The sequence below is a fragment of the Durio zibethinus genome, chromosome 1 (genome assembly GCF_047325235.1).
Source record: "Durio zibethinus cultivar Kanyao isolate XHJ-2024 chromosome 1, ASM4732523v1, whole genome shotgun sequence".
Lineage (NCBI taxonomy): Eukaryota > Viridiplantae > Streptophyta > Magnoliopsida > Malvales > Malvaceae > Durio > Durio zibethinus.
In genome coordinates, this window is record NC_143162.1 from 11,416,222 (window position 1) to 11,430,489 (window position 14,268).

Genomic DNA, 14,268 nt, shown 5'->3' on the forward strand with positions numbered 1-14,268 from the left:
AGAGAAAGCTCCTAAAAGGTCAAAGAGTGGCCAAACTAGCAAAGGATAAGGTCCCAAGGCTCATCCTAAAAAGTATAAACTAAGAGTCAAGTGTTTTAACTATGACAAAATAAATCACTTTGCTTGTGAATGTAACGAGTCAAAGAAGGTACAAACCCTTAAAGCATTTTACATAATGCTAAAAGTATTGTGTTTGTTTCTAGTACTATTATAATGATTGAATCACATTCTTTGTGGATTGTAGACATAGGGGCCACAGACCATGTAACACGAGACAAAAACGTATTCATGGATTTTCATTGAATTCCATGTGGAACAAAATAGATATATATGTAAGAAACAATGCACATATTGAAGAAAAGAAAATTGGCATATACACGCTATGCATGCGTGGTGAAAAAATCGTTATCCTATATGATGTACTTTTTGCTCCTGACATTGGATGGAATTTGATTCTGTCACCATTATTCTTAGTTTAGGATTTGTTTTGTTTTGAATTTCAATAGTACCAATTTAAGTAAGTATTTGGATACAACTTATTATGGATATGGATATTTATCAAATGATTTTATTATGTTAGATATTGTCTATATAATAATCTAAATTTTTCCCTTATAATTGATTCTGATGTGAATATTAATATAAATATTTGGTATGCTAGACTTGGCCATATATGTTGACAAAGAATGGATAGATTAGCAAAAAAATGATTACTAAGCCCTATTAAGAAAGTTAATTTACTATTATGTGAAAGTTGCTTCGTAGAAAAAATGATAAGAAAACTATTTGGTAAAGGAACTAGAGTTTGAGTTCCATTGCTGTTGATACATTTCGATAATTATGGCTTGATGAATGTAAGGTCACAAAAAAAAGTCAACATTTTATCACATTCATTGATGATTTTACATGCTTCGGGTTCATCTATTTGATTTCCCATAAGTCTGAAGCATTGAAATGCTTTAGAAAGTATGTGATCTTGCTAAAGAATTAATTAGACAAAAACGTGAAGGCATTAAGAATGGATCAAGACATGAGTATTTGTCTAATCAATTTAGACAATTATGTAATGAAAGGGTATTAATAGGTAGTTGACCGTTCCAAGGACTCTATAACAAAATGGTGTTGCGGAGAGAAGAAATAAAACTCTTCTAGAAATTGTGAGATCTATGATGGCCCAAGCAAATTTGCTAATCACCTTTTGAGGTGATGCATTGTTAACTGTTGCCTATATACTCAATAGAGTACCTTTCAAGTCGATTACATCCCCTTTTATGAATTAAGGACTGGAAGAAAACCTAATCTCAGTAATTTAAGACCTTAGGGTTGTGCTGCCTATATGTATGAGACAATTATGTGATGAAATGGTATTAATAGGTAGTTGACCATTCCAAGGACTCCATAATAAAATGGTGTTACAAAAAAAATAAATAAGACTCTTCTAAAAATGGTGAGATCTATAATGGTCCAAGCAAATTTGCCAATCATCTTTTGAGGTGCATTATTAACTACTGCCTATATACTCAATAAAGTACCTTCCAAGTCAATTACATTCACCCCTCATAAATTATGAACCGAGAGAAAACCTAATCTTAGTAATTTAATACCTTAGGGTTATGCTACCTATGTGTATGAGATCACTTATCCACATGGCAAACTAACTCCTCGAGATAAAAATATATATTTGTAACATACTCTGAGCATTTAAAGGGATACATATTCATAGGTGAACAATCAAATGGAAGTGTAACTGAATTTGAATCTTAGGATTCCATTTTTTTAGAAAATGAATTTTCAAAAAAAAATGAGATAGATTAGAAAATGTCTCTTTACGAGATTAAGAAAGCAAATGATTTATTAGTTCTAAATCAATTAATGCATGTTCCTAATCAAGAACTAACAGTATCCCATCTAAGTGGAAGCATGACTAAAGATGATGAATTTGATAAATTAGTTTTCTAAGAATCATAAATTAGGCAAAGTAATTGTGGAAATATTCCCTGACATGGTTTTGACATAGTAAGGGAAGCATTCTTATTTACCCAACAAGATGTAAAAAAGCGAAAAAATGTTAAATACACTCTTTCATCTTCTGCAAAAGAAAAATGGATGAAAGTAATGAAAGAAGAAATAAAATCTATGAAATCAAACTGTATTTAGGAATGGGCTAATCTTTTGACAAGACATAAAGTGATTAGGAATAAATGGGTTTTAAAAATTAAACGTAAGTCAAATGGGACAATTGAAAAATATAAGGCCCATTTGGTAGTGAAAGGGTATACTCAACAAAAGGGAATTGATTATGAAAAAACTTTGTTTCTTATTGTGAAATTTGTCTTGATATGCTTAATACTAGTTATTACAGCCATTTTAAATTTGGAGTTACATCAAATGGATGTGAAAACTACCTTTCTAAATAGAAGACTAAAAGGGAAAATTTATATAGAACAACCTATACGTTTCATTGACAAAGATCAAGAGCATAAAGTATACAGGCTATTAAAATCAATTTATGGTCATAAACATTCTTTCAAATAGTGGTATATTAGATCTCATCAAGCGATAATTTTATATGATTTTATCATAATTGATAAGGACTACTGTGTGTATATCAAAAAAGATAAAGATAAATTTGTGATATTGTTACTTTATGTGGACGACATACTGATAGCTAACAATGACAAATAGTATATCACTGAGGTGAAAACCTGATTGTCTTCAAATTTTGAAATGAAAGACATGGGTAAGCAACTTACATACTTGCTATAAAAGTCATGAGAGATTGTTTCAAGAAGTTGTTAGCTCTTTCATAAGAGTAATACATTAAAAAAGTTTAGGAACGATTCAATATGCAAGACTGCAAGTCGATAGGTACTTATATGATGAAAGATGAAGGCCTTAGCCAGAGAATGTGTCCTAAAACTCCATAAAAAAAGGAATAAATGGCAAAAGTTCCTTACTATAGTGTTGTTGGAAGCCTTATACATGCTATGATGTGCACACAGTCGAACATTTGTTATGTTGTGGGCATGGTAAGCATATATCAATCCAATTCAAGTCAACCTCATTGAAAAGTCGTTAAAAGGATATTAAGATATCTAAAAGGCATTAAGAATTACTCGTTATGCTTTCAAGGAAGTGATTTGCATTTGGTTAGCTATACAGACGCCAATTAGGGAGGAGATTTAGATAAAAAAAAATTCTACCTTAGGCTACGTTTTCTTACCGAATAGTGGGGCTATTTTGTGGAGTAGTAAGAAACAGACTCATATAGCACTACCCACAATGGAAGCTAAATTTGTAGTTTTTTCATAGGTAATGTAAGAAGCTATTTGGTTTAAGAGATTCTTAAATAATTTGAGATTTAAAAAAGATGAGTCTAACTCAGTGTTGGTGAATTGCGATAGTCAATCTGCAATTGCATCCAAAAAAAATCTCAAATATCATTTTAAGACCAAACTATAGATACCAAGTATAACTACATGAGAGACATGGTTGCACAAAAGAAAGCCAACATGCAATTCATTTTTACACATAAGATGATTACAAATCCATTTACTAAGCTCATACTTAGAGTTATGCTTAAGAGCCACATCAAATTTCTAGGATTGCATAGATGTCAATGTACATGTACTGATTGAATAATTCTATATGAATAATGTATGGTATTTTTTTCATTTGGGTTGACTTATATTGAATACAATTAATGTCATTAAAATTTAGTACTTTGTTTGGAGATGCATGCACACATGTATTTATATATATGTACATATATAATATGATTCGAAAAGTATGTCAGATAGATGATTTTCCTTCTCTCACAAATAATCACCCCAATGGTTTGGCATAATAACGATGAGATTATTTTTATGCTTTAAATCGAGAGCCCAACCTTGAATGGAAACAACTTGATAAGGGATCAAGATGAAGTCACTTAATATTGAGATTTGTGACTGAAAGTGAATAAACCTACAATTCACTTTTTTGTCTTAATATGCCAAGTGAAAGTACTGTTGATTATATAAAATCAAGTAGAGTTGTAGACTCAAGTTAGGTACTGAGAATATCTGAACTATCACTTATACGATATTGATATATAAATGATGAAAGACATGCATTCCTACAAAAAAAAATTAATACCGTAACATATGTTTCATACCACATGTGCATTGTTTGACCAAAAATGAAGTAGAAAGATCTCATGTTGAGTACCTTCAAGGACTTTTGACTGTTTCTTAAAGTTTTAGTTCAATGTTAGCTATCTTGAATTGTTACTAAAGGTCATGGATGATTCAATCTAATGAGCTATATCTGGATAACAGTTAAATTGAAATGGAAAATTTCTAAAAGAAGAAAAAATCATTCTGATGCCACATTTGGTTGTATTCAAAAGGAAACCAATTATGCTTGAAATGTCAAACATAATTGTGAATACACAAATATATCATGCAATATGATAAAACAAAAATCGTAGGAAATTGAAATGTGACTGAATGGTTCAGGGTACTATATACTTAATCTACTTGTACTTGAGAGTTATTATACATATCTAACAATTATATAAGTGATCAGATCTAATTATAAGCTATTATATGCACCTAATAGTCATATAGCAACTGAGTTCTCAAAGTATGTTGCTCGCACGAGTTATTTTCTTATATGAACTCGATACAAAGAATAAAGAAAATATTCTCGAAATCATGAAAGTTTGGCACCCATTATGTGCAAATGGTATATAACGGTAACCTCATGTAATGGGCGAGTTACATCCCATTGAGTTAATTACCTTGGACAATTTATTTTCATGTCTTAAAACTGCCTTTGACAGTTTATGTTACAATCGCCACGCATATCCATTAAAGCACAAAAATGGCATTCAGCCATTATAAATATGAAGCAAAAAAAAAAAGGTTTTTATGTATATAAAAAAAAAAGGTTTTTATGAGAAAAGGAGAGAAAGAGAAATCAAGAAAGCATTACATAACTCTCAAAAGGAATTCTTGCTTTGGTGTGTTAAGGACTTACGTTATGGAAACAAATAATTTGCATATTGTGATCTTATTCAACGACCAGTAATTCAAGTCAAGTTTTTGCTTCCGCTGCTGCTAAACAAGTATATGTGATTATGTTCGTATATATATCTTGCATGTACTTTATTTTATAGAAGTATACAAGGAAAACGAGTTTTCATAGCTTGCCCTTCATTCTCTTGGTTGGTTTAAGGGGTTAAGTACCCATTTATGATATTTTTGAAAAACTCATTTTTTATAAGGTATTGAAATAAATTCATATTTATCTAGTTGCAAACAACACAAAACATCATGAGCTAAATAAATTAATGTATCCCTTGTATTGATTATGACAGGAGCCACTTTATTTTTGCTCAAGTTTCATTTATTCTAAGGCATTGACCTTTACACTCAAATCTTGAATCTTTTCCTTTTTTTTTTCCTTTGGCTAGAGCAAAATTGTTGTAAATTGGCATGGTATCATAAGCAAAACCACTAGTTGTCAGGAGATTAACTAGAAATGAAGATTTTGATGAAGAAGAAATGTGGTTGTATGAGTAAGAAAATGAAGAGTCAAGTCCCACACTAAGAAAACCTAGGGAGTTCCCAAGTTCTTCCTCAACATGGCGTTTTTCAAGCACATCAAGAATGATCCAAAGAGTTAGCAATACTTAGCAAGTCATGAAACCAAGGTAACTAGTTATCATCAACTCTAATGAACATCCTTGATTGGTCCAAGATATATGGCAACCATACAAATATGAAGTCATTCGAAAATGCGATGGTTGAACCAATTTATGTTGAACCAACTTTGAAAACTATGTGAAGGTTTAACACGATTAACCATTCAATATTGTGGTTGTACAAACTCGCATGTATAATTTTGTTAGCTAGCTAAAATAGGATGAAATTTTCATTTTGTTTCACAACTTAAGTTAGGCATGCCAAAACTTATTTAATATTTGTATGATATATGAATGACAAGACAATTACTTTTATAATGTTACTAATTTATATATATATATGATGTGTGAATGGAAATACAATTATTCCTAAATGTGCAAATTTATACCTTTATGATATATGAAATTTTCACAGAGGGCAGGGAATTCCATAACTCATTTTTCATTCCCAATTTGGGCAGGGCACTTAACATAGGCATTTGAATTCCCTACATACTTGTAGCTTCTTTTTTATTTATTTGCATCTTTGTGACATATCCTGGCAAATTCAAGATTACAACCTTTACCCTTTCTAGGCTTGTACTCGATCCTATTAATTTCACTCAAGAGGATACCTCACCCCTTAACTAAAAAAAATTCCTTTTGAACACTAAAGAATTTCCAAAATATGAAATACTTTTCAAAGGCTAAATATTTGCCTAATTTAAGTACAAAGAATGATAACTGAAAACAAAGATAATTTGGATACAACAATAGGAAGAATTAAAACTCTAATATTTAAAATGCTCTTGAATTCTTGAAAAAAAGAATATAAAACTTGTCGGTGCTTGCTTTCTTACTTCATAATTGTGTTAGAATGCCTAATTTATAGGAAAAAAATGAGTTTATAGTCATTGGAAAATATTTGAAAATGAAAATGCATGATTTTCTCCTTTTAAAGAAGCCACTAGAAGTTGTCAAAAGCAAAGAGATCGATTGGGTCCATTAAATTGTTTAACAATTGCACAAGAGGTAGTTTTGGACATTTACTATAATTTTTATACATTGAATTAGATCATATATTCCAACAGATCTTGATTTGGAGTTATATAACTCAAGATATGATTAAATTAGTTAGCAAAGTGCAAAAAAGGAGTTAGTTTATGACAACTAATGGCATTATTAATCTAGAATCATCCTGTATGCAAAATTCGCTTGACGTTGTCAATCCCCTATCAAAATGGATTGATCAATTCTCTTGTAATGGTCACAATTTGATTGAAATTCAATTACCAATCAATTGTATGTCTCTAGTAAAAATTCAAAATCTTTTCTTAGAAAATTTGGATTTTGATTTTGTTTGACCCGTTAGAAAATAGATTTAAAGAGCTTTTCATCCATATAAAATTCAAATATTAAATATTTTAATGTTTTGTCATTTCAAAACAAGAATCAATTTAAGGTTAACAATCTCTCCTTTTTGATATGACAAAACTTAAAGATAAATTTATTTAATGAAAAACTTTCTTTGAAACATTTAAGATTTTTGAAAACCATTTTGAAAAACACCCCCAATAAACAATGCATGTTTCCTAGCAAAACTCTCCCATCAACCACTGCATTCTTTATCCTAATCCAACACTCATAATCTAACCCATTCTAGCATATATTCTTTTAAGCATACATATCAAAACATCCAATAATCATAATGCAACATACATATATACATATACATATTAAGGCATATATATCTATTAAGCACCCACACATATATGTATATCAAAGTAAACTTGTCCACAAAATATTTTTCCTCCTTTTTGTCATAGTGATAGCACCAAAAAATATATAGTTTTTACATGTTAAAATGGTGTTAAAATTTAAATTTTTTGATGATTTTTGGTGTTTCTCATGCTATTTTCTTGGCTTTAGGTTTTTCAAGCACAAGATTTATTTTCATGCAAGCCATGCATGTAATCATGCAAAACTTACATTCAACCCAATCATGCAAGCAAAATACAACCAATCATTGGTCAAACTCAAGCATCCACAAGCCCACTTGACTCCCAATCCATTCAGCCAAGGTAGAATTTTGAGACAAGCATGCTTTTTTGCTTAGCCATGAAGAGAATGACTTGCACGTGGACTCTATCATATTTGGCCATACAAAGGAAAATGAGAAATTGCAAAACCATGAACTTCACAAGTTCAATCATTTGGCCAAAGAAGATTTTATCCAATGACTCTTTTGCTTGGCATTGAAGAATTTTATGACACCAAGAGCTATCATCTATTCGACCAAGAGTGATTTGTGCTTATGATGGACTATTTAGCTCATCCAATGAAGTTTTGATAAAGCAAGAGATGTGCAAGATAATTATCATGATAATTGGTGAAAAATCAAATTATACTTGAAATCCAAAGCCTTAGCCAATCACTTGAAGGAGTTCGAATCAAGATTGAATGCTACAAAGATCAAAGGCCAAGATTGTTTCCTAATACCCCTATTTGGCTAAGCTCTCCAAGGAAAAAGAGACCATGTTCGAGTAGGACTTTTTGAAGATTAAGATAGGATTATCCTTTAGCATTTAAATCAAATTCAATTTTTTGTACATTTTTCCCCTTTGGCCAAACCTATGCCTATAAATGGGTAAAGCCATTCACTTATTTTATTATCTTTCTCTTCACTTCTCTTTTTTCTTTTAGTTTCTTAGTCTTTATTCCTTTTTAGTTAAGGTATTTGCTTAGGTGATAGATTTGCCAATTACCAAGTTCTTGTTCTTTAAATCTTTTTCAATCAATAAGTGTATTCATTCAAAGATTTCTTTTCTTGTTTTCTTTAATTTCCACAAAGCATTCTTTTTACCAAGATTAATCCTAATTTCTTTATTTTCTTTGCAAGATTCAACTACATGTTCCTTCTTGATTTTTAATTTCTTTCATGCAACATTTATTTACTTTCAAAGCAATTTGGCATCTTGTCTACAATCTTTTAAATTTTTACTTTGCAATCTTTTGAGTTTAGGCTTTAGGATTAGTTGTTGGCATTAATCTTTACTTCCCAAGTGATAGTTGGTGAAGTTTAAAATCCTACCTACACATCACTTTTAATCTTTACTGAAACCCTATAACCCTAAAACCTTGAATATTCATTTGTTTAGATATAGGATCTCAGCCTTTCACCTTTGGTACTTATGAACTACCCAACACTACATTCTATAATCTTTGAGAATACGATACTTTGAATACTATACTTTATTACTTGATATGTCACCTATAGGCTTTATATAAAAAGCAACAATCAAGTTTTTGGCGTCGTTACCAAGGATTATAACGGTATTCTCAATATCAATAAAAAATTTCGTAACTCCTATAATCTAAACTTTTTTTATTTTTATTTTTGTTTATTTTTCTTTTGTTTTTCTTTGATCTTTTCTTGTTTGCATACATTGATCTAAAAGTGTTAATTAGCTCCAATTGATAAAAGATAGAAAGAACTTTTAGAAGAAGAAGAATAGAGTAATCAATACCACCAGCACCTACTCTTATAGCGAATGCAAATAATGAAAGGCAAAGAACTTTAAGAGATTATGCAATTCCTAATACGAATGGTTTTCAACTATCCACCCGAAGGCCAACTATTCAAGCTAATAAATTCAAGATAAAGCCTTCAATTATACAAATGGACCAAACTTTTATGTAGTTTAGAAGACTACCAAGCAATGATCCAAATCTACATCTTTCTAATTTTCTAAAACTTTGTGATACTTTTTGTTACAATGGTGTTTCTAATGAAGTTATTAGACTAAGATTATTTCTTTTTTCTCTCAGGGACAAAGCAAAAGTTGGTTGTCTTATTTACCACCTAGCATAATTACAGCATGAGATGATCTAGTTCAAAAATTTTTGATAAAATTTTTTCCACCAGCAAAGAGCACAAAGTTAAAGAATGAGATCACTATTTTTCTGCAAACTGATGGCGAAACCTTATATGATAGATGGAAGAGATTTAAAGAATTACTTAGAAATGCCTACATCATGGTTTACCACAATGGCTCCAAATTTATATCTTTTACAATGGTTCACACCACCCATGAGAACTACCATAGATTCAGCTGCTGGAGGGGCTATAATGAGCAAGACTCTTAAGAAAGCTAATGAGCTACTAAAAAAAAAGGCTACCAATAATTACTAATGGGGCATGGAAAAAAAGGTTAGTAAAAAATCTAGTGGTTTATTTGAAGTTGATGCTAATACTTTCATTAACTCTCAATTGGCTGCCTTACAAAAATAATTGAAACCCTAGGAAACCAAACACAAGCCAACCTTATTAATGCCATTGAAAAGTCTCTTTGTATCTTGTGACATACGAAAAGGTCCTCATTTTTCAAAAAGATGTCAATATAGGGTAAAACCTATCCACTACATCCAATAAAACAAATCAAGCAATAATCTTTATAGCAATACTTGCAATCCTGGCTAGTAAAACCATCATAACTTTTTTTGAAATCAACCAAACCATCAGGCCACCAACAACCAAACCAATAGCTGTCACACCAATCCACCAAACTATAACCCAACCTAAGAAAAAAACCTACCTTTAATGACATGTTGACCCAATTGATGCAAACTAGCAATGTTACCAAAGCCAAACTGCATCCATCAAAAACCTAAAAAATCAAATAGGTCAATTTACCTAAGCCATAGCAAATCAACCAATAGGTTCCTTGCCTAGTAACACTAAAACCAACTCAAAAAGACCAGGTAAGGAAGGATGTAATGTAATATATTCTTTGAAGGATGTTAGGATGGCTGATTTTAATGAGAAAAATGATTAACCCATAATTGTCAACCTACCCAATTTTGTAAGACAACCTAAAGTGAATTTTACTAGAATAGAGGATATTTTGGAAGATAAAAAGCTTTTAAGACTTGGTAAAAAAATCTTGAAGGGTTTTGATCCTATGGCATTAAAGGCCTTTGACGCTATTGAAAACTATGATGAGGGCTTTAAGGAAGAAAATGATAAGATGGACTATGAAGAAATCCAAAAAAAATACATTGAAAACTCTCTAGAATAATGGCAAATGCAGCTACAAGTAAAGAAAGCATTCCGCAAAGATAACTCAAGGTGCATCTGCCCAAAATAACCAAGGAAAAGAGGTAATGCAAGAGAAAGATCCCTAAAAAAAATCTTAAAGAAAAAGAAAAAAAAAGAAAAAAAAGAAAAAATTCAAGAAACAATTCAATAAAGGCCAAAAAAGACTACTAGAATGTATAGGCAATGTTTTAATGTTAACCCACTAGCCCCAAGGCTTGTTTCAAATGAGTTGCTCAAGAAACTAAAAAATGCCACATTCTTAGATGTGTGCAACCCTAAACTTCAACTTCTACCCAAAAAGTTAAAAGATCTAAGGAGTTTTACTATACATTGCATGATTGAAATTTTGAAATTCTTAGATACTTTTTATGATCTTGGTTAACTATTTTTGTACAACTAGGTTGTGAAAAGCTGAAACCTCTTACATTCAACATTAAGTTCACTAATCAATATACTAAGTTACAACAAGGGATGCAAAAAAATGTCTTAATAAAAGTTGAAAAACATGTTTTCCCTATGAATTTTGCTATTTTAGATATGAAAGATGATTAGGCTCCCTTCTTTTTAGGTAGACCCTTCATTTTCACTACAAAAGCCCTGATAAATGTATATGAGGTTATCATTACCCTTAGGTTTAAACATAAGAAAATACAATTTATATTTGTAGGGTATGGTGTGATAAAACATGAAGAAGGTGTTAACGTAGTTAGGGAATTTAATAAAACCCTAAAAGAGTCTAACTTGTTAGTAAAGCCTCCTGAACCTCTAAAAAACTTAGCAAAACCTAACTCTAATATTATCAACCCTTCCAAAAACTCAAGCTCAGTTTATGTAATCCCTACTAGGAAAGTTAGCCCACCTCCTCACACTAAGTCTATTTATGATATACCATAAAGAAAAAGGCAACAAGAAAAATTCCCTCCTAAGGGATGAAAGGATTTTGTAAAGATTTAAGGATGGTCAAGCTTGACCAAAACTAGTATTGCTTAGGAGGCAACCCAAGTTCTACTTTAATGATTATGATTTCATGAATTCTTTTATTTTTTTCAAGATAAGTATGTTTAATGTTTTTGTTTGAATTTTGTTTTTTAAGGATAAAAAGAAACAAAGAGGAAGCATATTCAACCTTGAAGAATTGTAGGGAGTATTTCTTTTTACTTTGAGTTTCTTAATATATGGTTCCATTTAAGAATGAGGGAAAAAGAAAACTTTTTTATTTTAACTTATCTTTGCTTTCAAAACCAAATTGACTTGCTAAACTTCATTATGATAATCGCTTAGTTGGAAATTATATATACTCTATCGAACGACTAAAGTATGATATGGAGTTTAAGTATGGATATAGTGAAACTTGAAAGAATTCTTAAGCATGTCTTTACTTTGAATATGATTCTTATTCATGCATCTCTATTCTCTTTATAAGAAATTCTATTTTTGTGAAGGTTTATGAAATATGAATTTGCATGAAATTTAATATTAGAATAAGTGCTCTAAAATTCACCTACTCAATCGAATAACATATCACAATACATAAAAAGAAAACATAAAATTTTTGGGAGCATAAATTTTTTATTCATCAAATAAATAGAAATATTTTTTACTTAATATCCTATTATAGTTTCTTTTCCATCGATTCCTATTACTACTATAGGGTGTTTCATTGCTCTCATTTGCCTAATGGTAAAACATTACTTTTACAACTACATATAGTTGCTCCAGTGTCTATTAAAACATTTAAAGAGTATGGTTTATATTATTTAAATCTATATTCTACTTTCACATAATTGTAATACCTTTTTGGTTGATTTTTTGAAAATGTAATTACTTCATCATTACTAATTTTATGTTGGTTAATTATAGCCAAATTTTGAATATCATCTTTTCTAGTATTTCTAGAATAAATTGAATTTAAAACTAAGTTTACTGAGTTGTAAATCAAATTTTCTTAATTTTGACTACTTGTATCACCGAAAAAAAAAGGAATATTTATATTTTCTATTCCTATTGATTAAGGGTTGTGATATACTTGTTCACTAGCAATACTTTCAGAGTCTTCATTATCTTTATTTGAGAATGAAAGTATAGAAAGGGTGGTGGTAGAACTAGATTGTTATTAGAACTACTTTTTCCATGTTTAAAATATAGGTTTTTTTAATGCAAAAATTCATCAGTTTTATTTTTCTATTAGAAGGAATAGATTTTGTAATACCTTTTAATAGCCACCCAGTAGTCATTATCTCTATTTGAGAATGAAAGTATAGAAAGGGTGGTGGTAGAACTAGATTGTTACTAGAACTATTTTTTCCATGTTTAAAATACAAGTTTTTTTTATGCAAAAAATTCATTAGTTTTATTTTTCTATTAAAAGGAATAGATTATGTAATACCTTCTAATAGCCATCTAGTAGGTACTGATAGATTTATAAGATTAATTAATTTTGGTTTGATTTTTGAATCAAATGTCCAAGTTCAAATATTTCTATAATCTACTAATACTACTATTATTGGTATATCATTACCAACTTTGAGTAAAGCTTTTATAGTTATCATAATTATTCCTAAATATATATATATATATATATCTAACATTAGGATATTTTTGTTTAATTCTTTTAATTTTTTTAGTGAATAAAGGAATATCTACAAAACCTTGACTAGAATCAGTAGGTATGGTATTTTCGTTAAATTTTTCTATGTCTTTGTGTTCATGGTTTGAATTTTGAAAAAACTGATAATTTATATATTTCATCTTTCTTTAATGATTATAGTTTATCTAATAGTGCATCTGAAACAGTAACATCTTGTCCTAATACATCACTTAATTTAGTCATCTATTATTCTTCAGTAAGTATATCTTTAGTTTCAAAACTAAGTTGATTATTAACTTCTGATATAGAATTATTATTAGAATTGAGCATGAAAATATACTCATCATCATTTGAATTAGAATCAATTTCAAAAATTAATTCATAAATAATTTTTTCTTCAAAACTTCTTCTCCAAAACAAATTTCTAAATCTCGTTCTTTAAGAGTTTTGATAACTTTTTAGCACTTTTTTCTTTATTAAAACATTAAGATGCTGTATGACCTTCTTCATCACAAATGAAGCATTTACATTTGGATTTTTTTTAGAAGCTCTTCTTCTAACAAATTTTTTTTTTGTCAAATTTATGCTTTGGCTTCCATTTGACCAGTTTATATCTTTTTTCCTTTTGTGTTTCTTAGAATAGGTTTTAGATTAAGGTTTACATCCAAACTCCCATTCATTTTCTGATATTTTTGTGTATTGTTTATCACTTAATCTACTTTTAACTTGCTTAGCAGCCTTTGTTTTAAGACAATTTTCTAGAATTTGTTTAGAAGCAAAACAAATTGTATTTCCTATAGAATCTAAATAATCTCTATTTTCTACTATTAGATTATGAAGTTTTAAATATTTGGGATACTGTTGATTACAAAGTTCATCCCATGGTGATGGTAATTTATGAAAATATTGTTCTTT

At 29.8% G+C, this 14,268-nt stretch overlaps 1 non-coding gene across 1 annotated transcript; it reads right to left on the reverse strand.

Annotated features, from left to right (window-relative positions):
- Window positions 1-9,603: 9,603 nt before the first annotated feature.
- Window positions 9,604-9,710, reverse strand: LOC149520353 (small nucleolar RNA R71). Its single transcript, XR_016326672.1, has one exon. It is a non-coding gene; the product is annotated as a small nucleolar RNA R71 (small nucleolar RNA).
- Between the last annotated feature and the right edge of the window lie 4,558 nt (window positions 9,711-14,268).